A 26,302-nucleotide genomic window follows, 5' to 3' on the forward strand; every position below is an offset into this window, starting at 1 on the left:
TATTAGACGCTGTTATCAAAACAGCGTCTAATATACCTGTTAGGGGTTAAAAAAAACACATCTCCAGCCTGCCAGCGAACGATCGCCGCTGGCAGGCTGGAGATCAACTCTCTTACCTTCCGTTCCTGTGAGCGCGCGCGCCTGTGTGCGCGCGTTCACAGGAAATCTCGCGTCTCGCGAGATGACGCGTATATGCGTGACTGTGCGCAGCGCTGCCACCTCCGGAACGCGATCCTGCGTTAGGCGGTCCGGAGGTGGTTAAAGCATTTTCTTTCCTCATATCTAATATACATTTAGCGTTCTTCTTTTTCTACAGGGTGATTCAAAAGTCTAAGGACACCCTTTTATTTCAGAAACAAAAGGGAAAATGAAATATCTGAATACCCCAGCAAGTAATGGGTAAGAAGGCCTATCTTTTAGGCTATGTCCGGAACATGGCTGACATCCTGAAAGCTGTCATATTGGATAAAGGGCAAATCTTTCATATTGCATATCAGAAAGCCTGAATTTTCTCAGAAATTGATTGCCACAATCATATTTACTATATAGTTTGTGGTTCAAAAGTTATCAACACAGAAAGTTCAAAACTTGCGTTCGGCAGCAGGGACAACACATTGAACACGTCAAATAGCTGTGCATCACAGGGAACGTTCCTGGTTGTTATTGCAACGTTCTGTGTTGATAACTTTTGAAACACAAGAGATATTGCAAATCTGAGAAAATTCTGGTCTTTTTTGATATGCTACGTGACCTCCCTCCCATTGGAAACAATTGCCTTTGATTCAACATGACAGATTTCAAGATGGAGTTCATGTTCCAGACATAGCCTAAAAGATAGGCCCCCTCACCTATTACTTGCTAGGGTATTCAGATTTTCCCTTTCGTTTCTGAAATAGAAGGGTGTCCTGAAATGTTTTACTCACCCTGTAGATAAGCATAGAATTGATCTCATATACTATATAACTATTCCAAAAGTAATTACATATTTTAGAGGGCTTAAAGGAATCCTGTCAGATGGCACACTATTTGAGTTACAATGAAAAATTATTTTACAACATGCAGAGATGTTGCTTGTGATTGACCATGACTAATAGGAGCCTACTTAAAAAAACAGGAATCATCAAGTCTCTACTACCCAGATACACTATGCAGCATGCCAGGGCTCCCTAAGGAGGGTGCACACGTGAGCGTACTAGTGATAAGATGCTGAGGATAGTAGTACTCACGGTTTAATTGTCCCTTGGGGCCGGCAGTGCAGTGGATGGGAAGACAGCACAAAATCCTCCGGGGCACTCTCGGTTGCAGGGAACACCAGCCAGATGGAAGTTGAGGTGCCCTTGAAGGTAATTGGTGTTAGGTGCTTTTGTGGCTGGGCCCAGGGTCGGACTGCGAACTTAAATTGGCCCTGGAAAAAAACTAAAAGTGGCCTCGTTTTGTAGTTGGGTCCAAATTGGTGGAAGGCAGGGCCAGCACAAGTAGACAGGGCCAGCAATACCATATTGCGGCACACTATACCACCCTAACAGAGCCAAATACCACAGTCTATCACAAAATACTGCTCCCAGCAGTACAAGATACCTCTCCAAAAACTTCCACTGGCCGGCCATAAGGAAGGGTCAGGCGGCCCCCTGGGCATCGGCCCACCGGGAAATTTCCCTGTAAGGTCTATGGCCAGTCAGCCCCTGGCTGGGCCCCTGGTTTATGACGCCAGCACCGTTAGGTGCAAATGTTGGTGGTAGTAATTGAAATGATGATATAGAATAAGGGAGACTAGAGCTTTTAACAAACTCCCAAACTCCCAGTACTTTACTGAATCTGATCCACAGATCATCAAGGTATGTAACAGTCATTTACATAAAGGCAGCTTTTAATAGTGATTAACATTAGTTCCCAGAAGTTGCATAAGGAATCATCCTCTATGACAATCAGTCTTTCTCTCTCTTATTTCTCCAGGTAGGAGGGATGAACTATCTCTGTTGTACTATATAATGCTGTACCTCTGTGTCCTCTCCTAGGAATACTATACTCAGACAAATGGCCTTTTTGTCTTTAATTATGCTGGGTAGCTTGTAGCTTTGAATCATCCACCTGAAGCAAAGGAGTCTGGAGTCTGATAAATGACAGTTACCTTCCTTCGTCAATATCCTTATTCCCTCTCTGGGTAACCTTGAGATACTGTAATCTTTTCCCTTCTATGGACTGGTACATGGAACTAAGTATGGAGTTTGGATAACTCACAAAAATGTCTGCTGAGGTTCAGCTTCTCCTCAGACATGACACACTGATCTTCTTCTTCCTGCACTGTGCTGTGAGTGTGTAGCGTGGAGTTAGCCCTGTTAGAACCTCCTCCTCCCTATGCAACTTTATGAGAACAAATTTCTAAGCACAATTTACATGAAACAAAATCAACATTAAGCAATGTGTTTTAGGACACTGCACCTACTACAGTGGCGTACTAAGGGGGGGCGTGGGGGGGCGGTCCACCCTGGATGTCGGCTCTCAGGGGGTGCCAGAAGCAATGAGCGCTTCCCTCAATACAGATGGAAGTGCTTATTGCTGGAGTTCTGGGAGCTGGGTCCTGTCCCTCACCGCTCAGCTCCGAGCGCTCCTCCCCTCCTTCAGGCCAGCAGTGCACAGAATGGTGAAGAAGGAAGACTTCTCCCTGCTCCACGATTTAGCCTGCAGGCACGTATCGCGTTGCCGACATGTGTGGGCGGAGCCTGCAGCCCGGTAATCTGAATAAGCCAACACCGTGCTGCAGAGTGATCTGTGCCTGCAGGAAAGAGAGGACTGTGAGCTTCAGAAACGGTTCAAGGTTAGTAGTTACTGTGTTTTTTTTTATACAGAGAGGGTTCGGAGGACTTTATTACTATGAAGGGGCCACAGAGGGCTTTATTACTATGAAGGGGACACAAAGGACTTTATTACTATGAAGGCGGCACAGAGGGCTTTATCACTATGGAGGGGGCACAGAGGACTTTATTACTATGGAGGAGGCACAGAGAATTTTATTACTGTGCAGGGGCCACAGAGGGCTTTATTACTATGAAGGGGACACAAAGGACTTTATTACTATGAAGGAGGCACAGAGGGCATTACTAGTATGAAGGGGCACAGAGGGCTTTACCACTATGAAGGGGGCACAGAGGGCATTACTACTATGAAGGGGGCACAATGGGCATTTCTACTATGGAGGGGGCACAGAGCCAGAGGGCATTACTACAATGGAGGGGTAACAGAGGACATTATTACTGTGAAGGGGGCACAGTGGGCATTATTACTGTGAAGGGGGAACAATTGGGATTTCTACTATGGAGGGGGCACAGAGGGCATTACTAACCCAGTGGGCATTACTACTATTAAGGGGGCACAATGGGCATTATTACTGTGAAGGGGGCACAATGGGCATTATTACTATAAAGGGGGCACAAAGGGGATTATTACTGTTAAGGGGGCACAATGGGGATTATTATTGTGAAGGGGGCACAAAGAGGGCATTACAACTGTGAAAGTGGCACAGAGAGGGCACAGTGTGGGCATAACTACTGAGAGGGGGCACACATCTGTACAAAACTACCGTGAAGGTGGTACAATGAGGGCAATACTACAGTGAGGGGGTACAATGTTTTTTTTTTTTTTTTTAACAAATATCTGTTTATTGGTTTTTCAATGTAGTTATATGCAACAAATTACATCACATTTGTGAAAAATATGAGATACTGTTACAGTGAATACGGAGTACATTAGCAAATAATTAAAGAACGTAAAGCAGGTATTTGCTCTACTAGGCACCTCTTTTTACATTTTACATAGTGAAAAGCAATTTAATAAAACAAGTTAAAACAAATTCTCTATATTAGCTTTTATCTTGTTGCCTAGTTAAGGCGGTGAGAAAACACCCATTAAGGCTTAATCTAGTTGTCTTTGGTAAAATGTTTTAGATCACAGATATGTAAACAAACCAGCGGAGGTTAAAACATCCTCCGAACAATACTTAGTTCGCAAGTCTTTATTATGATTTCTATCTCATATAGGCGGGATGATAATTGAATAAATTTGAAGATAAGTCACATAGGTAGAGTAGGAAATAGGGAATTTCACCGTCATGGCAGCCGTCATATCATGTGGGTCAGATATAAATATCATGCACCCCTCCAACATCAACTCTAAATTGTACGAAAATGCTATGAAATTGAGCTAAATAGGCATGTGTCGCTTTCTTGTTGACTCCAGTGTTCAATATGTACGAATATGTAGTCAGAGGAGTAAATGAGTTGGTAAGTTATTCTGCTATGTGTAGTGAGGTAAGCTAGGTTGGAAAAAGTTTGCAGCGTGATTAGGGTATTTTACTTATCTCTATTCAATTTCCAGGGGTGCCATAATTTTAGAAACTTGGAATGGGATCTATTAGCCCAGCTGCTGAGTTCTTCCATAAGGTAAAGCTGGTCCACTTTAGCTTTCCATTGGGGAATGGAGGGAGGATCTGGGCTAAGCCATAATAACGGTATTAGTGATCTAGCTGCTTGGACTAGCCATGTGGGTAGATCGTATGCTTTAGGGGACCAACCTTTAGAGGGCATCCACAATAAAACAGATGTTGCTGAGAGCTGGAGGGAGGAATTGCATATCTTGTTGATCTTTTTCTCAATTTGGGACCAATAGCTGGTAATTGATGGGCAGGACCAGAATATATGGCCAAGCGTGCCTTTACCCTGGGTACAACGCCAACATCTATCCGAGTTTGATAAACCTATTCTATGAAGTTTATTGGGGTCATTGTACCATCGGACCATCGTTTTGTATGAATGTTCTTGAATTTTTACGCATCTAGAGAAGCCGTGTGATCTTAAATGTATGAGGTCTATGTCTGCTGAACTAAAAGATAGTCCCAAGTCTTCTTCCCACTGGATAATGTAATCTGGTTTATTTATTTTCAATGAACCTATTAGATTTTTGTAGATATCAGAGGTTATATGTTTAAGTGATGTACGCTTAAGAAACAGTTGCTCGAACCAGGTATGTTCGTTTAAAGTGATATATTTATCCTGCAGTCTGAGGCAAACATCTTTGAAATTTTTTACATCTAGAAAGGTAGCTTGTTTCCTACGCTGCAAAAGAAATGTTTCTAGATCAGTAACTGTTTTTGTGTGTGTTAATAGTTCTCTAATATTTAAATCTTTGAATGAGTTCCAGAAGTCAGAGGGATTGGTGATATTAGGGAATATCAGAAATGGGCTGAGTGAGGAAGGCATTAGTTCAGAGGTTACTGATATAAGATGCGATTGGTTCGATAAGGTGTTAAATACTTCGTATAACCCTTTTGTTAAACCCACTATGGGAGGGTGAGGTTTACAAGCTCCCCATAATCCCGCAAGTTGAGAGTTAGTTAGAATGTCTAGTTCTATATCAGTGCCTAAGGTTTTGAATTGTGGAATGCATAACTGCAACCACCTTTTAAGTTGGATTGCTTTGTAGTATGTCTGGGCATCTGGCAGACCCATACCACCATGCGTACGGTTTCTTGTAAGTTTAGTGTATGCTATACGCGATTTTTTACCCTTCCATAGAAAAGATGAGAAAAGTGACCTGATGGTTCTAAAGATTGAGTTTGGTAAATGGATAGGAACCATTTGAAGGAGGTATAGGAATTGGGGCATAATGTAGGTTTGTAAAAGGTTTTTTCTGCCTAGCCATGAAACATATGGAAGGGACAAAGAGTTCAATTGGTCTCTGACTTTTTTCAATAGTGGGGTAAAGTTTATGGGGAATAACTTCTCTAGAGAATTTGTAAGGTATATACCTAGGTATTTAATTTTTTCTTGTTGCCAATTGAATGGGTAAGAGGTGCGCAGCTTGTTGATTTGAGAGGTTGGGGCAGTGATGTTAAGAGCTTCTGATTTAGAGTAATTAATTTTGAAGTTCGAAAGTTTTCCACATTGTTCAAACAGGTCCATTAAAGTAGGGAACGCTTGGGTGGGGTTTGAGATCATGAGTAGCAGGTCGTCCGCGAAGGCGGCGCATTTATGTTCAGTTTGGCTAGTTTTCAATCCCCTGATCTCTGGATTTTCTCTTATTGTTTGTAATAGCGTTTCCATAGTAATGATAAATAGAGTGGGAGACAACGGGCACCCTTGGCGTGTGCCGTTGTTTATGTTAAAGGGTTTGGATAAAGTGCCGTTGACTCTCACTCTAGCACTGGGACTATGGTAGAGAGACATAATCGCTGTAATGAAAGGTTGGGGTATGCCAAATCTGTGTAGAGACCTTTGCATATATAGCCAACTCACTCGATCAAACGCCTTCTCAGCATCTGTGCTGAGAAGGATAAGAGGGCGTTTTTTATCTTTAGCTAATTTGATCGCATGAAGGATCCTGCATGAATGGTGGTTGCCCTCCCTACCTCCCACAAAACCAGCCTGATCGGAGTGGATTATTTTTGGGACTATTTTATTCAGTCTATTTGCTAAGATCTTCGCCCAAATCTTTACATCTAGGTTGAGGAGTGAGATTGGCCTGTAGCTACTGCATTCCGTTTTATTCTTGCCCTCTTTTGCTATCACAGTTATAGTAGCCTCTAAAGTTTGCTTCGGGGGGTGAGCACCTGTCAGCATTGATTGGCACCATGCTGTAATATGAGGGAGTAGTGTTGGGAGAAATTTTTTGTAGTAGCCCGCAGGTAGCCCATCAGGTCCTGGTGCTTTTCCATTAGGGAGGGATTTAATTATACCTAAAATTTCTTCGTCTCCTATTGGTGCTGTAAGGGTTGCACAGTCCTCTTTGGTTATAGTGGGAAGGTTAAGTTTATTTAGAAACTTGTCAATTGATTGTTTGCTCTCTTCTATAGAGGTGTCTAGGGTAATATTATATAATTGGCTATAGAAGATGCTGAATTCAGTTGCAATTTCATTAGTTTCATTAGTTATAGTGCCTTTGTGAGTTTTGATGGATTTGATAAATTGTGCGTCCTTCCTTTTTTTAATTAGGTGGGTAGTTAATTTACTACCTCTGTCTCCGTGTGCGTAGTGCTTAAATTGCGTGTATTGGTAGGCTTTGGCGCATCTAATATTGAGGTGTTCCTTCAGTTTGCGACGAAGATCAGCAAGGTCATCTTGCATAACTCTCGCTTTGGCTTGTTTCTGAATTACTTCCAGTGCAGAAATTTGAGCGAGTATCGAGTTCAAGGTTTTCTGCCTTTCTTTTTTGACCCTGGTGCCCAACGCCACAAACTCTCCCCTGATGAAGGCTTTGTGTGCTTCCCATACTATGGTCTGGGAGGTATCCGCTGAAGTATTTTCTTGGAAGTACAATATCAGTTTTTGTGTAAGATCTGTTATGGATTGATCAGAGTCAAGTAATGTCTCATTAAGCCTCCAGGACCATTCTCTCACAGGGAGAGAGGAATGGGTCACAGACGCTGACACGGGGGCATGATCTGAGATTGTTATTGATCCGATGCTTGTTTTTTTAAGAGTTTCTAAGTGATTTTTGGAAATAAATATATAGTCTATTCTCTGGAAAGAATGGTGAACTTGTGAGTAATACGAAAAGTCCTTGGTTGTAGGATTTAGAGTTCTCCAAGTATCTACTAGCTGATATCTGGATAGTAATTGATGGGTTTTAGCTAAGGTCTTCTGTGAAAGAGCAGAGAAACCTTTGGAGGTGTCCAGAAAGGGATTAAGAGATATATTTAGGTCTCCTCCTATTAATCTTAGACCCTCTGCAAAATCTTGGTATTTATCTAGTGTGAGTTTAAGCCATCGGGATTGGTCAATGTTTGGAGCGTAGATACTAGCTAGTGACACAAGGGTATTACCAATCTTACCCTTCACAAAGATATATCTTCCTTCCGCGTCATTTAGTGTTAGGATATGTTCGAATGGTATGTGTTTGGCTATTGCTATACTAACTCCTCTCGCCGCTTTCTTGTATGTGGAATGGAACCATTTGTTGTAATGAAAGTGTGGTATGTTCGGAATTTTGTCATTTTTTAGGTGAGTCTCTTGAAGAAAGCAAATATCGGATTTGTCCTTCCTCAAAAGAGAGATTACCTGCGACCTCTTTTGAGGTGAATTAAAACCTCGGGATACAATGTTTTTAAAGTATGGTGGTGCCAAATAAAGGACCCGCTCCGTGTGCCAAACACCCTAGGCACGCCACTGGCCTACTATTTAAAGGGACCTGAAGACTGTAGTTAAAAATTTTGTACTGCCACTGAGTTATTCAATAAAATGTTTCTGTATAGCGCCAGCTGCTGTTTGTTTTCTTATTTCTCTGTCCACTTCAGTAACACCCTTAGGTGGAAGCACATGCTCAGTTCCATCCTTTGACTGCCATGTGTTAGAAGCTGTGAGAGTTACAGGGAGAGAGTTGCAGCAGAAAGGACACACAGCCTGAGAAAGTACACGCCCCGTCAATTGTGATAAGGAGAGAGCTGCAGCAGTAAGGATACTCCCCTGAGCTGCCAACTTGAAATAAATCTAGAAGAACAATTGGAGCAATTAATGGGAAGATCTGTGGATCCATGTGAGGTACAGGGCTGGTTCTAGCTTTCTTAGAAAGAGTTAGTTATGTACTATATAATGTCTGATTTTCATTTTTTGCATTAATCATGTGAGTTCATCTGTAAGGGAAATGCCTGCTTAAGTGAAGGAAATCTTATTAATGCATATGGACATTATAGAAAGGTATCTCCTACTATGTGCTAGACCAAAGATCTACTCCTGTGATGGCTTACCTCCAACACTCCAGCTGTGGTAAAACTACAACTCCCATGATGCACACTTGCTTGGCTGTTCTCAGAACTCCATAGAAATGAATGGAGCATGCTGGGAGTCGTAGTTTCACCACAACTGGAGTGCTGGATGTTAGCCATCACTGATCTACTCAATGAGAGTAGCTGATTAACCACTATAGAATACTGCATGCCTGACCAGAGTAAAGACACATTGCAGGGGGATATATCAAGACTGGCGGATCCATATGTCAGTCTTGATCTCCTGCACCGACATAAGGGGCATCTAATTTTTTTAAAAGGCAGATGCCTCTTAACAAATCAGGCTTCTCTCTGCCCTGCTGTGCGCTAGAAACTGAAGTCTACACCAGCAATAGGCTGGCAAAGACTTCAGCTATAACTTCTGCCAGTTTCTGGTGCCCATAAGTCCCGCCCCTGTTTCTAAAACATCGCAAATTATGGTGTATATATGGCATGCGACTTCTTTTATGCCCTCAATGTGCAGTTGCATCTGGAGTCAAAGAGGAGCCATGGCTGCAGAGAAGGAACAGGGATCCAAGAGAGGTGATCTTCTGTGCCCATCCCTGTTAGCAGGGGTGCACCTAGCCTTTCTGCTGTCTGAGGTGGAAATGGAAATGGTTTCCCCTGTGCCAAATTCTCAATCCAACCCCTACCCCACAGCCCTACTGTTCGAGACATGCTTAGAAAACATTACATACAGCGCTACAAAACATCCAGGTTCATACAGCACCACATACCTCTTACATCCAGTGATGTCTCCACTGATGTGGACGTTCTTTTTCCTCATCTTCTCCATTTGGCCAAGACCGCCATGACAATTTCTTTCAGCTGCGTCTCAAATCCGCCCCTCTCTGCTCCAATCTACTGAACCAATAGACGGGCAGTTTAACCAAAAGATTCCACGCCTGTAATATATCGGGCACATTTAGGACTGTCCTGTCCGAAAAGGAATGTTTACCTTCTATCTGATGATTAGTGATGAGCGGGAGGTGCCATATTCGGTTTCGCGATATTTCGCGAATATTCGCATGAATATTCGTGTTATATTCGTCGAAATCGAATATTCGCAATTATTCCAATTATCGCGAAATTATTTTTCGCATATTGCGAAAATTTATCTTGATAGTATAAGGCAACGTTCCTATGCTAATGACTATGGCTAGGCTAATATGTGTATATTACGAAATTTCGTAATATTGCTCTAACTTCGTCTCTTAGAATATTACGAATATTCTAAAAGACGAAGTTAGAGCAATATTAAGAACATTTGCAAAAGTCGAAATTGCGATGCGAGTAATATAACACGAAATAGTCGCATGAAGATTTAAACTTAGCACTGCTATATTCCATATTCTAGCCTAATATGGAATATAGCTGTGTTAAGTTAGCACTGCTATATTCCATATTAGGCTAGAATATGGAATATAGCTGTGCTAAGTTGAAATCTTCATGCGACTATTTCGTGTTATATTACTCGCATCGCAATTTCGACTTTTGCAAATGTTCTTAATATTGCTCTAACTTCGTCTTTTAGAATATTCGTAATATTCTAAAAGATGAAGTTAGAGCAATATTACGAAATTTCGTAAAATACACATAGATTGTATTTAAGCTAATATACTGCTATAGTAATAATTTTTAATAGTGTACATATTTTACAAAACTTAAGTTCAGAAGAGGCAAAAAAAATTACAGGAAAAAAAAGGGATTATAGCACTATATTAGCTAAATTACAATCTATATGTGTATTTTACGAGATTTCGTAATATTGCTCTAACTTCGTCTTTTAGAATATTCGTAATATTCTAAGAGACGAAGTTAGAGCAATATTACGAAATTTCTAAAAGACGAAGTTAGAGCAATATTAAGAACATTTGAAAAAGTCGAAATTGCGATGCGACTAATATAACACGAAATATTCGCATGAAGATTTCAACTTAGCACAGCTATACTCCATATTCTAGCCTAATATGGAATATAGCAGTGCTAACTTAGCACAGCTATATTCCATATTAGGCTAGAATATGGAGTATAGCAGTGCTAAGTTGAAATCTTCATGCGAATATTTCGTGTTATATTACTCGCATCGCAATTGCGACTATTGCGAAATTTCGTAAAATACACATATAGATTAGATTGTAATTTAGCTAATATGGAATATAGCAGTAAGTTGAAAACGCCACTGACTGGAGCAGCCAGGAAGCCAGGAATCCAAAGGACAGGTAAGAACAACTTTAGGGAAGTGGGAAAGAAAAAAATATAATAAAAAAAAAAAAAAAACGAATATTCTATTTCGCGAATATATAGAACAATATTCTAAATATTCGCGAAATCTCGAAATTGCGATATTCGAGAAAAAAATTCGCAATTCGAATATTCGCGCTCAACACTACTGATGATAAGCTTGACATAAAAAGTGACTCATATTGTTTGCGCAAATTGCAACTATTACTATTTTTATGATAAAATTATGACTTTTTAACACCACAAAATCTTTTACCTTCTCTCTCATGGTGCCAGCTGCTGCATAGTGTGGTGGAAACGAAGGAAAAGGAGCTCATGATACCAAAAAAGTATAATTTATTGAAACATGATTAAAAAATATAACATGGGTAGAAGCAATAAATAAATGGTGCCATAGACATGATGAAAAATGGGAGAGGAGGACAGAAAAAGAAACGCCACCCTGGGAGAAAAAGCACACGGATCAAAAGAGCATGGTACAGTGTATATAAATGAAACATGGGAGTCAATGCAGAGTCAATGATCTAACCCATGTACTAAGTACTACAGCAATAAAGTACCAGGTGAGACACCTGTCAAAAGCATAGCACCTCTGTAAGTAATAATTGGTGTGCAGACAGAGAGTAGAAGCTGGAATTATGCTGCAGACCAATGGGATGTAAAAAATAGGCAGAGGAGGGCAGCAGGAGACAGGGACTCGCCAAGCCAGGAACCGTGTGCAGGAAAAACCAGGGTGGCGCTACCCCGCATAGTGTGGTGACTGGTCAGCAGCCAATCAGAGTAATGCTTATTCATTCTAGTTGACTGTAGGTGTAGCTTCTTGCCATTGGCCTCTCACCTCAACTCCACTGCCTGCAGCCACCATCTTAGGAGCACAATATGGGATAATCCCTCCCTATATTGTAGGGTTATTTTTTGGACAGGAAATAACATTGTATTAATGTTTGTCAGAAATGAATTACACGTTTGTTTTAAAGGATACATAATGTGCGATACCAGTCAGCAATGTACGCAACAAAGGTACTATTAAAGGAAAGGAATTGCACCGTTTTAGGTGATAAAAGTCAATGTTGAAGATCTGATAGAATACCGTACAATAGCTGACTTCCAGTACCTGTGGAAAAAGCTTCTCAATTCTCACATCTAGCTGACATAAAACATTTGGAGCTTGCCCTACAGGGAATACTATAAGTGGAAATCTACCCCACAGAGAAAACTCCTTACCCAAGCATGTCTTTGCAGACTTGCAAAGTCACTAAAACCCATTTGCTTTTCCTGACATCTTTGTCTCATTGAATGAAAATTAGGAGGAAATTGCTATTATCCACAGAGGCTAATGACTTTGTTTCATAGCCACCTTTTTCCTATGCAAGTATTTAAAGAGCAGTTACCCAGATGCTTCCTGACTCTCCAATGCAAATGGTAAGGAGATAAATATGAATAATGATAAACACTTCAGCTGTATTTCTGAACACTCAACCTAGGGCAAGAGCTGAATTTTTAAGTGTATCCCATAGTCAATCTTCTTAAATTTCCCTATTAAATATTAATCAACCCCTGAGACTCCTAATATTTGCTTAGTGCAGATATGTTAGACTTGAATATAAACTGTTTTGCCTTACAGCTAATGCACATATTCAATCAGAATTGATGACAGATGAGCTGTGTTTAGTTAAAATCAAGTCTGCCGCAGCAGCATTAATGTCACATAAAGGTATTTAAGAGGTTTTATCTGAGCAAAATGTAAAATATGTTGTTATTCACATGTTCCTGCAAGCCGTTGATTCCATCTCACCTCTGTAGCCATGTATGAAAAGTAGCACAGATAAAAAACAGAGGTTGGCCATTGGCAACCTCTTCCTATCATCTCCAGTACATGAAATACCATATTTCTTTTAATACAGTGCACATACATCTTAAAATAGGTGTAAATTGAACGCTTGTTTGGCCAAGTCCTCCGTACACATGCATGCTTTCAATGGCAACAGAGGAGAAAGCTGCTGCCAATCAGAAGAGGATCATACACTGAAATTCAAGTTACCACATCCTTCTACCACCTCAACATCATCTGTTAGAGGAGATATCGGAGGCCCCATACACATTTGATCGCTTTCTGGCTGACGGTAATCTAATGTGTACTGAGGCCTTTAAAAAGGGCTCCATGCTTTTGTAAGTGCAGTTTTTTTTTATTTTTATGTAGCGTGCCTATGCTATTGGCATAAAGCACCATTCAGACACTTTATATTAAATCAGATGAGCTATGTAAATAGTACAGAGCACAGTGTTGTGCGCTGGCTGTTCTTCAGATTAGGGATTTTTTTTTTTTTTTAAAGGACAATAATGTTGAGAATAGTGGTGAAATTTGTGGAAATTCAAGGTATTCAGTCACACTGCCTTCTCTAATGATGTCATATAGACCTCAATAACAGTCCTGCTACCTGGGGACTGTATCGGTCGTGTGCATGTAGCCTAAAACACACACGCTTGATAATATTAGATTATCCAGCTCACCTTTGCGCGCATGTGAAAAAGCATTATCCCATGGGGGTCAGTGCACGGACTGGTGAGATGAGATCCCAGGCATATCCAAGACAATAAACACGACCAGCAGTTTTCAGTTAGAAGATTTTTCTTTAGTTTCTTTATTGAATACGGTACAAAAAATTTGTTTGTGCAGCAAGAGAATCCCAACCTCCTGACATGGGTCTGCAGAGGACATGCGCTTGATAGCCTGAAGCAATCAAAGCTAACTAAGTCCTGACCCCTGGTTATATAGCCATTAACCAACTATATCGTTCCTGATGAAACCTGGGACTCTACTAGTGTTGATCGAGCATGCTCGGCCAAACACCATTTTGACTCGAGCATCGCGATGCTCGGCCGAACTACACTATAGAGCTGCAAGTTAACCTGCAGTTAAATATAAAATTATACTTCTGCTGTATAGGAATACTTACTACATGAGAAACTACTATGAGGTTTTTCTGACACAGTTTATCATTCAGCTTTATAACTGAGTGGTTAAGTTTCTTGCCTCTAATGTAGAAGGTTGTGAGTTCCAATCCCGGCAGAAACTTTTCAGAAATAGAGGCTAAATTAGATTTAAAGGGTTTCTGTCATGGGAAAAATCATTATGTAGCCGACTGACATTAGCGATGTGTTAATGTCAGCAGTACATAACAGTATGCTTGTTAACTCCCTGCCTGCCTCCGTTCTCTTAAAAAACAGACTTTTATAATATGCTAATGAGCCTCTAGGTGCTATGAGGGCATTGCTGCAGCACCTAGAGGCTCGGTCTACCAGCCTTTTGGCACGTCCAGGTCCACTTGATTGACGTCCTCATTCTCCGCATCTTCCTCATAATTCCGCACCTGGGCCATCCCGTTTAGTATTCGGCGCAGGCACAGTGAGTGAAGGACGCTCAGGATTATGAGGAAGATGCGGAGAAGGAGGACGTCAATCAAGTGGACCCCGGCGTGCCAAAAGGTAAGTATACCGAGCCTCTAGGTGCTGCTGAAATGCCCTCATAGCACCTAGAGGCTTCATTAGCATATTATAAAAGTCTGTTTTTTAAGAGAACGGCGGCAGGCAGGGAGTTAACAAACATACTGTTATGTACTGCTGACATTAGCACATCGCTAATGTCAGTCAGCTACATAACAATTTTTCCCATGACAGAAACCCTTTAAATACACTGGGTGTCTTCAAGCACTGACTCCATATATAGACATAGCTATATATGGAGTCAGAGCAGGGACTCCTAAGCGCGGACTCACACTGGGGGATTCCCCCACTGTACAGCGATCTTCTGCATAGACCTCAGTAGGACCCGGCACCCTCTCCTGTTCAGAGCAGGGGGTGCCTGGTTTAATGCTTGGGTTCTCCCATTGACTTCCATTGTGCTCCGGTGCTCTGTAGAGCACCCGAGCATCCCAAAGTGTTCTACACTTTGGTGCTCGATCAACACTAGACTATACCCACGTGAAAACGCGTTGAGTAGCATTGAATTGAACTGCTGGCGAGCCCTTTATAGGTGTACACAGGTTGTGCTCATGTTTTGAGTGGATGCACCAGTTTTTGTAAGGTATATTTATTTCTACCCCTCTACACACTTGGTGCACCTATCCTGCCTATCCAGTGTTATCAGGGCAGAATTGCCCCTCTTTTTTTCTTGGTTTACTGTATCTAATAAATCTTTTGTTGTTTTTGTTTAAACGTTCTATCAGGCAGAGAGTTCAGTATTATATTTAGAACTTATTACTGTTTCAATTTTTCTTTTGTGTTTGAAATTCAATTTCATCCAAATAGGACATGTGATTGAGTTGGACCTGAATTGATTCTACCACAATGGACAGTGCCACAGTCTCCCTGAAAAGCAAAATCTTTTGTTCTCTCTTTCTCTTTTTTCTTTCTTTCTTTCTTTCTTTCTTTCTTTCTCTGTTGAAATTCACCCTAAACAAATCACATAAAATTCTGATTCTATAGAATCCAAATACTTAAAAAAATTCAGGTCGATTTTGATTCTATAGAATCGATTCATTAATCTCTAGTTAAAAATAATAAAGAAGCATTACTCACCTCACCAATAGTGTTGAGCGCGAATATTCGAATATCGGATTTTTTTTGCGAATATTGGCACTTCAATAATTTGCGAATATTTCGAATATAGTGCTATAAATTCGATATTTCTTTTTTTTTTTTTATTGTTATATTTTTTTCTTTCCCACTTCCCAAAAGTAGTTCTTACCTGTCCTTAGGATTCCTGGCTTCCTGGCTGCTCCAGTCAGTGCCCGTTGCTGCTTCTGATGACTTCCGTGCTCATGGAGCGTCCCCATCACCATGGGAACGTCTCCACACTAGAATGTACTGTCGGATTTGAGAATTACATTGAAATCGCAATTCGATTAATTCAAGTTATAATAATCAAATTTCGATTTCAACTTAGCACTGCTATATTCCATATTCGTTAATTCTAGCCTAATATGGAATATAGCAGTGCTAAGTTGAAATCGAAATTCTATTATTATAACTTGAATTAATCGCATTGCTATTTCAACTTGGACCTGGTTTACTATCGTTGGCTTGGTAGAATTAGCGAATATAACGAATGTATTCGTCATATTCCTAAAAATGAAGATAACGAAGTATTCTACATCTTCGTTTTAGCTACCTATTCGTCAACTTCGCTAATTCTAGCAATCAAATAGGAAGGTTGATTATAGAGACAGCTGTGTTTAATTCGCTATGCGATTATATTACTTTGCTTTTTTGTAGATGTAGAATACTTCGTTATCTTAATTTTGAGGAATATGACGAATACATTCGTCATATTCGCTAATTTTACCAAGCCAACCATAGTAAACCAGGTCCAAGTTGAAATAGCAATTCGATTAATTCAAGTTATAATAATCGAATTGCGATTTCAACTTAGCACTGCTATATTCCATATTAGTTAATTCTAGCCTAATATGGAATATAGCAGTGCTAAGTTGAAATCGAAATTCGATTATTATAACTTGAATTAATCGAATTGCTATTTCAACTTGGACCTGGTTTACTATGGTTGGCTTGGTAGAATTGGCTTGTATTCGTCATATTCCTAAAAATGAAGATAACGAAGTATTCTACATCTTCGTTTTAGCTACCTATTCGTCAACTTCGCTAATTCTAGCAATCAAATAGGAAGGTTGACTATAGAGACAGCTGTGTTTAATTCGCTATGCGATTATATTACTTTGCTTTTTTTTATTTTTATAAATAGAATCATTATAATAATCAAGTATTTAACTATTCAATTTAAAAAAAAAGCAAAGTAATATAATCGCATAGCGAATTAAACTTAGCTGTCTCTATAGTCAACTTTCCTATTTGATTGCTAGAATTAGCGAAGTTGACGAATAGGTAGCTAAAACGAAGATGTAGAATACTTCGTTATCTTCGTTTTGAGGAATATGACGAATACATTCGTCATATTCGCTAATTCTAGATATCAAACCAATAGGAAAGTAGCCTTAAGTTAAAATCGCAATACGCGATTATTTAAATCGCATAATAATCGCGATAACTAGAATAATGCCGAATATTCGATTTAGACGAATATGAAACGAATATTCTATCGAATATTCGCGAATTTCGTCGAAATCGAATATGGCACCTGCCACTCATCACTACTCACCAATGCCCTACCATTGCTGTTCCAGGAAATTGCTGAAGATGCCCACTCAGTCAATCACTTGCCGCAGCAGTGACCCTCTTCAGCTAGTAATTTTTTTAAAATGTATTTTATTAATACGATACCTTGTTACTACTACTACTAATAATAATAATAATAATATTAATAATCTTTATTCATATAGAGCCAAAAAATTCTGCAGCGCTTTGCAGTTCAGGGATTCATGTACAAACAGTCATAAATAACATAGCAATAGACAAGTCAATAATTACAACAAGAGGAATGAGGACCCTGCTCGCAAGCTTGACACAAAAGGTAAAAGTGCTTGTTTTGTACAATGGTTCAGTCATCTTGGGAAAATAGGGGTGTAGCTATAAATCTACATGAGACAGTCACCAGCCGATATCTGTAGTGCTTCTGGGTGCATAGGTGCGGTGGAGAGTTTGATGGAGGATCAGGTTCATAAAATGATGATAAATGGGCTTTATATGGAGAGGAGTTAGATCAGGTGATGTGATAGGCCACCCTAAAAAGCCTAAAACTGTGTATATTGTGATTTAAGCTAATTTCTTGGGGTAGAGCATTACAGAGAATTGGTGCAGCAGGGAGTGAGAGATTCAGATTATGGTGGATGTCATTCATAAATCATTTGCAGAGCATAGAGCATGGGTATAGATGAGGGAAGAGATTTAAGGGGGTGTATCACTGTGGAGAGCTTTGCGTGTGAGAACGAGTAGTTTAAATTGGATTCTATACTGTTTGGGCAACCAGTGCAATGACTGGCAGAAGGCAGAGACATCGGATTAGCGGTTAGACAGATAGGTGACCCTGGCTGCTGCATTAAGGATAGACTGGAGAGGGGAAAGTCTGGCAAGGGGGAGACCAATTAACAGTGAGTTACAGTAATCGAGGCGGGAATGGATCAGGGCAACAATGAGAATTTTTGTTGTTTTCAAAGTGAGAAAAGGGGCAGATTCTAGAGATATGTTGAGGTGCTGGCAAGAGATTAAATAGAAGGGGTGAAGGAAAGATCAATGTCAAACATAACACTGAGACAGCGCGTATGCTGCCTAGGCTTGATGACAGTTCCACACACTGAGAAGGAGATATCAGGTTTAGGTAAGTTAGTAGATGGAGAGCACACAAGAAGTTCAGTTTTTGTAAGTTTTAGTTTCAGATAGAGAGCGGACATGATGTTAGAGACAGTGGACAGACAGTCATTGGTGTTCTGTAATACAACAGGGGTGATGTCATGGGATGAAGTGTATAGTTGTGTGTCATCCGCATAGAGATGGTAAATGAAGCCAAATCTGCTTATGGTCTGTCCAGTTGGGGCTGTGTAGAGAGAGAAGAGGAGAGGGCCGAGGACTGAACCAGAAGAATCCCAAAAGCAAGAGGGAGAGGAGAAGTGGAACCAGCAAATAATACACTGAAATAGTGGTCAGAGAGATATGAAGAAAACCAGGAGGGGGCAGTGTCCTTTAGGCAGATAGATTTGAGCATGGGGAGTAGGAGATGGTGGTTTACAGTGTCAAAAGCTACAGAGAGGTCAAGGAGAATGACCAGAGAGTAGTTATTGTTGCATTTTACTGTGAGTAGGTAATTTGTCACTTTGGTGAGGGCAGCTTTTGTAGAATTTAGGGTGCGGAAACCAGATTTTAATGGATCAAGGAGATAGTGAGCAGAGACATAGCGGATGATGCGAGACTAGACCAGACACTCCAGGAATTTAGAGATGAAGGAAAGATTGGAGACTGTTCTGTAGTTAGTTGTGCAGGATGGATCAAGAGAAGGTATTTTTTTTTTATAATAGAGTATTGATAGAGTGTTTGAAAGAGGAGGGGAAACTACCAGAAGAGAGAGAGGTTGCAAATTTTTGTTAGATGAGTGGTGACAGCTGGAGAGAGAGACTGGAGTAGCTGTGAGGGAATTAGGTCAGAAGTGCATGATGTAGGACAAAAAGAAGAGAGGAGCCTGTAGACTTCTTCTTCTGTGACTGGGTCAAACGTGGACAGTGAGCCAGAGGAGATGAAGGGGAGGGGATTTATGACACTTAGTGGCTGGGAGACAATTTCATGCTTTGTTTGATGTTGATGTGATTGATATTTTCTATTTTCTCTGTAAAGTAGGCGGCCAGAACTTCAGCACAGAGGTCTGTGATAGGCATCTGCACTTTAAAGGGAACCTGTCATCAACTTTATGCTGCCTACACTAACGGCAGCATAAAGTAGAGACAGTTGATTTCAGCAGTCTATCATTTAAAAGTTAAAAGTAAGTGGTTGCCAAGAACCAACATCACAATCATTGCAGACTGGGCCTGGAAAAGAGTCACGGCCACCTGAGAACAGTCATGGTTATTCATGAATTCCTGCTCTCCCTGACCACCTGCTGATGATTGACAGGCTTGTACCTAGTTTTCTCCCTTTCTCTCTAGGAGAGAACTGCCAATCATCAGCATACGGGTGAGAGTGCAGGAGATTATGAATAACAATGACTCTTCTCAGGTAGATTTGACTCTTTTCAAGGCATGTGCTGCAATTATTATGTTGCTGGTTCTCAGCAATCACTTACTTTTAGCTCATGAGTGACACACAGCTGAAATTAGCACGTCTGTCACTACTTTATGCTGCACTGAGTGAGGTTGATTGAATAAATATGTACTCCACACACCTTAGATCCAGTGTGGGTGCCTGTGAGAGTGGTTGAACAGTATAAAGTTAATCCACGGCACTCCAAAAAAAAATTGGGCAAAGAATTTTTACATTTTATTCTTTTTGCAGATTATCATTTGTATACATCCAGAGTAAATAATTTGTGCATCATTAGTATATAGCCACATGAGACATAATTCCCACACGTTTCGCTCTAATACGACCTTCCTCAGCAGGGTCTGATGGCAGGGTAGTGAGGCAGACGCTGGATGTGTCCAGCGTCTGCCTTACTACCCTACCATCAGACCCCGCTGAGGAAGGTCGTATTAGACCGAAACGTCCGGGAATTATGTCTCATTTGGCTATATACTAATGATGCAAAAATGATTTACTCTGGATGTATACAAATGATAATCTGCAAAATGTTTTGGGGAGTGCCGTGGATTAACTTTATACTGCTCTGAGTGAGGTCAGCATGAAGTTGATGACAGGTTCCCATTAAGACTGGTGAGGGAGTTAAAAGTGTCAGAGGTTTTTTGGGTTGTTGGAAATGGAAGAGATTAGGGAAATTAAGTACGGTAGGTCTGTTTGGAGAGGTGAAGGGCAGAGTTATAGGTTCTTAGCATGAATTTGTAATGGAGGAAATTTTCTAGTGTGTGAGTTTTTCTCCATAGGTGTTCGGTACTCCTGGACCAACGCTGGAGAAAGCAAGTTTGCGCTGTAAGCCAGGGCTGCTTTGGTGTATGTTTGGAAGTTCTGAGGGTAGAGGGCACTACTTTATCCAGGATGCTTCTGAGGGTGTCATTATAGTGATTTACAGACAAATCAGGACTGGAGAGGGAAGAGATTGGGGACAATAATGAGTGTTGAGTGTCTGTAAGTGTATGAAGGTCAATGGCCTGTATATTTCTGAATGTGTAATAAGTAGGAGTGTGCTGGGATGAGTGAGGGTTTGTGAGAGTGAAGGAGAGGATGTTGTGATTAGAGAGCATGAGAGGTGTGTTATTAAAGTTGGAGATTGAACAAAGCCGGAAGAAGACCAGTCAAGTGTGTCAAGAGAGTTGTGAAAGGCCAAAAGAGAATGTTAGGGATAGAAGCTAGGAGGCAGATGGGGAGATGGGGCTGTTTATGGGAATACTGAAGAAGTAAACATTTACAAAGAAAAAGTGGTGCACTACAATGGAAAATGCAATTGACAATATATGGCTAAACCCTCACACTGATATTAAAATGAGACTTTCGCCAATATATTCTTATATCAAGAACATACCGGAGCCCGTGCACCCTGTCAAGGTCTCTCAAAGTGGCACGTGACCTAACGCTAACCTATCTATGCCATATGAGCAATTACAGATAGGGGCATAAAGTCCGACACACAGCTAACAACTCCCAGTTGCCTTCAGCGTGAAATCACACATACAATGGGGGGAGGGAGGAGGCTGTGAGTCCCACCTATCACTGACTCATGTGACGCAGGCCACACAGGTGCACCTGAATGTTACCATTAAATCAAAATCAAGGCACATTCAAACCTGGAGTTGCCACACCTCCAGGCATGCATGTACAGACAAAATAACAAAATACAGTGGTCATAAAAGGCAGAAAGATGCTCAAAACCCCATATGCTGTTGCGCATATATATGCGCAACAGCATTCGGGGTTTTGAGCATCTTTCTGCCTTTTATGACCATGTTATTTTATAATTACTCAAGACTAGGGTTGAGCGAACCCGAACTGTAAAGTTCGGGTTCGTACCGAACTTTAGGATTATTGGACCCCGGACCCGAACATTTCCGTAAAAGTTCGGGTTCGGTGTTCGGCGCTTTCTTGGTGCTTTTTGAAAGGCTGCACAGCAGCCAATCAACAAGCGTCATACTACTTGCCCCAAGAGGCCATCACAGCCATGCCTACTAATGGCATGGCTGTGATTGGCCAGAGCAGCATGTGACCCAGGCTCTATATAAGCTTGAGTCACGCTACGTCACTCTGCTGTTACAAGTGTAGGGAGAGGATGCTGCTGGACTTGTGATTTCAGGGAGATAATAGGAGAGAATCTAACTCAGTGATCTACCTAGAAATAGTTGTGTGGGTGCAGGAAACAATCGTTTTACCCTGCCCTGAGGCCTTTGACCAAAAAAAAAAATAACTTTTATAATTCTGTTAGTTAGGTGGGTGGTGGCGGCAGCCATTTTATGGAAGCTCAGTGCAACAGCACTGCATCTGAGCTTTTGGGACATTGCAAATCACCATTTTTTTGGGCAAACTACAACATCTGGATTAGTCAGTGTGCAAATTAAGCTAGAAATACACCCATCATTTTCTGTGGTTTGAAAAACACACTTTTTTTTTCAAAAAACTGTATTTTCCATATCTGCAAGTGTTAAATTCAAGTTTAAAGGGCTTCTACCACCAGATTTGGTCCTATTTAGCTGACTGACACTAGCGATGTGCTAGTGTCAGCAGTCCATAATAGTGTTCTTACTTATCATCTGTCTGCTGCCGTTCACCTTAAAAACGTACTTTTATAGATATGCTAATGAGCCTCTAGGTGCTATGTTGGCATCATTAGCACCTAGAGGGCTCCGTCCACTAACCATTTCAGCCGCCCATCGCGTCCCTCCAGCCCGCCCCGCTCCTGTTGATTGACGTGAAACTTCTCAGTATTTCGTACCAATTCCCGCGCCTGCGCCGTGCGCTTCTGTATTCTCCCAGCGCCGGCTTCCTCACTGCGCCTGCGCCAACTACGTTACAGTGAGGAAGCTGGCACCAGGAGCGCGGCATTCACTCACTGCGACTGCGCCGAATACAGAAGCGCACAGCGCAGGTGCGGGAATTGGTACGAGATACTGAGAAGTTTCACGTCAATCAACAGGAGCGGGGCGGGCTGGAGGGACGCGATGGGCGGCTGAAATGGTTAGTGGACTGAGCCCTCTAGGTGCTAATGATGCCCACATAGCACCTAGAGGCTCATTAGCATATCTATAAAAGTACATTTTTAAGGTGAACGTCAGCAGACCGATGATAAGTAAGAACACTGTTATGGACTGCTGACACTAGCACATCGCTAGTGTCAGTCAGCTAAATAGGACCAAATCTGGTGGTAGAAGCCCTTTAATATATACAGATTTCATATTCTGTTACCAAAAAAATACTTTTTTGGCAATCTACAACATCTGTATTAGTCAGTGTGCAATTTAAGGTAGAAATACACCCATCATTTTCTGTGGTTTGAAAAACACACTTTTTTTTTCAAAAAACAGTATTTTCCAGATCTGCAAGTGTTAAATTCAAGTTTAATATATACAGTTTTCATATTCTGTTACCAAAAAAGACGTTTTTGCCAATCTACAACATCTGTATTAGTCAGTGTGCAATTTAAGGTAGAAATACACCCATCATTTTCTGTGGTTTGAAAAACACACTTTTTCTTTCCAAAAACAGTATTTTCCAGATCTGCAAGTGTTAAATTCAAGTTTAATATATACAGCTTTCATATTCTGTTACCAAAAAAAGACTTTTTTGGCAATCTACAACATCTGGATTAGTCAGTGTGCAATTTAACCACCTCAGCCCCCCTAGCTTAAACCCCCTTAATGACCAGACCACTTTTTACAATTCTGCACTACACTACTTTCACGGTTTATTGCTCGGTCATACAACTTACCACCCAAATGAATTTTACCTCCTTTTCTTCTCACTATTAGAGCTTTCATTTAGTGGTATTTCATTGTTGCTGACATTTTTACTTTTTTTGATATTAATAAAAAATGACCGAAAATTTTGCAAAAAAATGACATTTTTCACTTTCTGTTGTAAAATTTTTCAAATAAAACTACATTTCTATATAAATATTTCTCTAAATTTATTGTTCTACATGTTTTTGATTAAAAAAAAATGCAATAAGTGTATATTTATTGGTTTGGGTAAAAGTTATAGCGTTTACAAACTATGGTGCAAAAAAATTAATTTACGCACTTTGACTTTCTGAGCACCTGTCATGTTTCCTGAGGTTCTACAATGCCCAGACAGTAGAAACACCCCACAAATGACCCCATTTTGGAAATTAGACAACCTAAGGTATTCGCTGATGGGCATAGTGAGTTGAGGTAAGTTTTTATTTTTTGTCACAGGTTAGCGGAAATGGAATTTTTATATATTTTTTTTCTTAAAAAGTCTCATATTCCACTAACTTGTGACAAAAAATAAAATTTTACATGAACTCACCATACCCCTCACGGAATACCTTGGGGTGTCTTATTTCTAAAATTGGGTCACTTGTGGGGTATTTATACTGCCCTTGCATTTTAGGGGCCCTAAAGCGTGAGAAGTAGTTTGGAATCCAAATGCGTAAAAATGCCCTGTGAAATCCTAAAAGTACTCATTGGAATTTGGGCCCCTTTGCGCACCTAGGCTGCAAAAAAGTGTCACACATGTGGTATTGCCGTACTCAGAAGAAGTAAGGCAATGTGTTTTGGGGTGTATTTTTACATATATCCATACTGTATGTGAAAAATATCTCTGTAAATGACAATATATCTCTGTAAATTTTTACATTTTTTTATACAAAGTTGTCAATTTACAGAGATATTTCTCTCACCCAGCATGGGTATATGTAAAAATACACCCCAAAACACATTGCCCTACTTCTCCTGAGTATGGCGATACCACATGAGTGACACTTTTTTGCAGCCAAGATGCGCAAAGGGGCCCAAATTCCAATGAGTACCTTTAGGATTTCACAGGGCATTTTTACGCATTTGGATTCCAAACTACTTCTCACGCTTTAGGGCCCCTAAAATGCCAGGGCAGTATAAATACCCCACAAGTGACCCCATTTTAGAAAGAAGACACCCCAAGGTATTCCGTGAGGGGTATGGTGAGTTCATGTAAAATTTTATTTTTTGTCACAAGTTAGTGGAATATGAGACTTTGTAAAAAAAACAAAATAAAAATCAATTTCCGCTAACTTGTGCCAAAAAAAAAAATCTTCTATGAACTCGCCATGCCCCTCACGGAATACCTTGGGGTGTCTTCTTTCTAAAATGGGGTCACTTGTGGGGTATTTATACTGCCCTGGCATTTTAGGGGCCCTAAAGCGTGAGAAGTAGCTTGGAATCCAAATGCGTTAAAATGCCCTGTGAAATCCTAAAGGTACTCATTGGAATTTGGGCCCCTTTGCGCATCTTGGCTGCAAAAAAGTGTCACTCATGTGGTATTGCCGTACTCAGGAGAAGTAGGGCAATGTGTTTTGGGTGTATTTTTACATATACCCATGCTGGGTGAGAGAAATATCTCTGTAAATTGACAACTTTGTATAAAAAAATTTAAAAAGTTGTCATTTACAGAGATATTTTTCACACACAGTATGGATATATGTAAAAATATACCCCAAAACACATTGCCCTACTTCTCCTGAGTACGGCGATACCACATGTGTGACACTTTTTTGCCGCCAAGATGCACAAAGGGGCCCAAATTCCAATGAGTACCTTTAGGATTTCACAGGGCATTTTTACGCATTTGGATTCCAAACTACTTCTCACGCTTTAGGGCCCCTAAAATGCCAGGGCAGTATAAATACCCCACAAGTGACCCCATTTTAGAAAGAAGACACCCCAAGGTATTCCGTGAGGGGTATGGTGAGTTCATGTAAAATTTTATTTTTTGTCACAAGTTAGTGGAATATGAGACTTTGTAAAAAAAACAAAATAAAAATCAATTTCCGCTAACTTGTGCCAAAAAAAAAAATCTTCTATGAACTCGCCATGCCCCTCACGGAATACCTTGGGGTGTCTTCTTTCTAAAATGGGGTCACTTGTGGGGTATTTATACTGCCCTGGCATTTTAGGGGCCCTAAAGCGTGAGAAGTAGCTTGGAATCCAAATGCGTTAAAATGCCCTGTGAAATCCTAAAGGTACTCATTGGAATTTGGGCCCCTTTGCGCATCTTGGCTGCAAAAAAGTGTCACTCATGTGGTATTGCCGTACTCAGGAGAAGTAGGGCAATGTGTTTTGGGTGTATTTTTACATATACCCATGCTGGGTGAGAGAAATATCTCTGTAAATTGACAACTTTGTATAAAAAAATTTAAAAAGTTGTCATTTACAGAGATATTTTTCACACACAGTATGGATATATGTAAAAATATACCCCAAAACACATTGCCCTACTTCTCCTGAGTACGGCGATACCACATGTGTGACACTTTTTTGCCGCCAAGATGCACAAAGGGACCCAAATTCCAATGAGTACCTTTAGGATTTCACAGGGCATTTTTACGCATTTGGATTCTAAACTACTTCTCACACTTTAGGGCCCCTAAAATGCCAGGGCAGTATAAATACCCCACAAGCGACCCCATTTTAGAAAGAAGACACCTCAAGGTATTCCATGAGGGGTATGGTGAGTTCATGTAAAATTTTATTTTTTGTCACAACTTAGTGGAATATGAGACTTTGTAAAAAAAAATAAAAAATCTATTTC

The sequence above is a fragment of the Bufo bufo genome, chromosome 3 (genome assembly GCF_905171765.1).
Source record: "Bufo bufo chromosome 3, aBufBuf1.1, whole genome shotgun sequence".
NCBI lineage: Eukaryota > Metazoa > Chordata > Amphibia > Anura > Bufonidae > Bufo > Bufo bufo.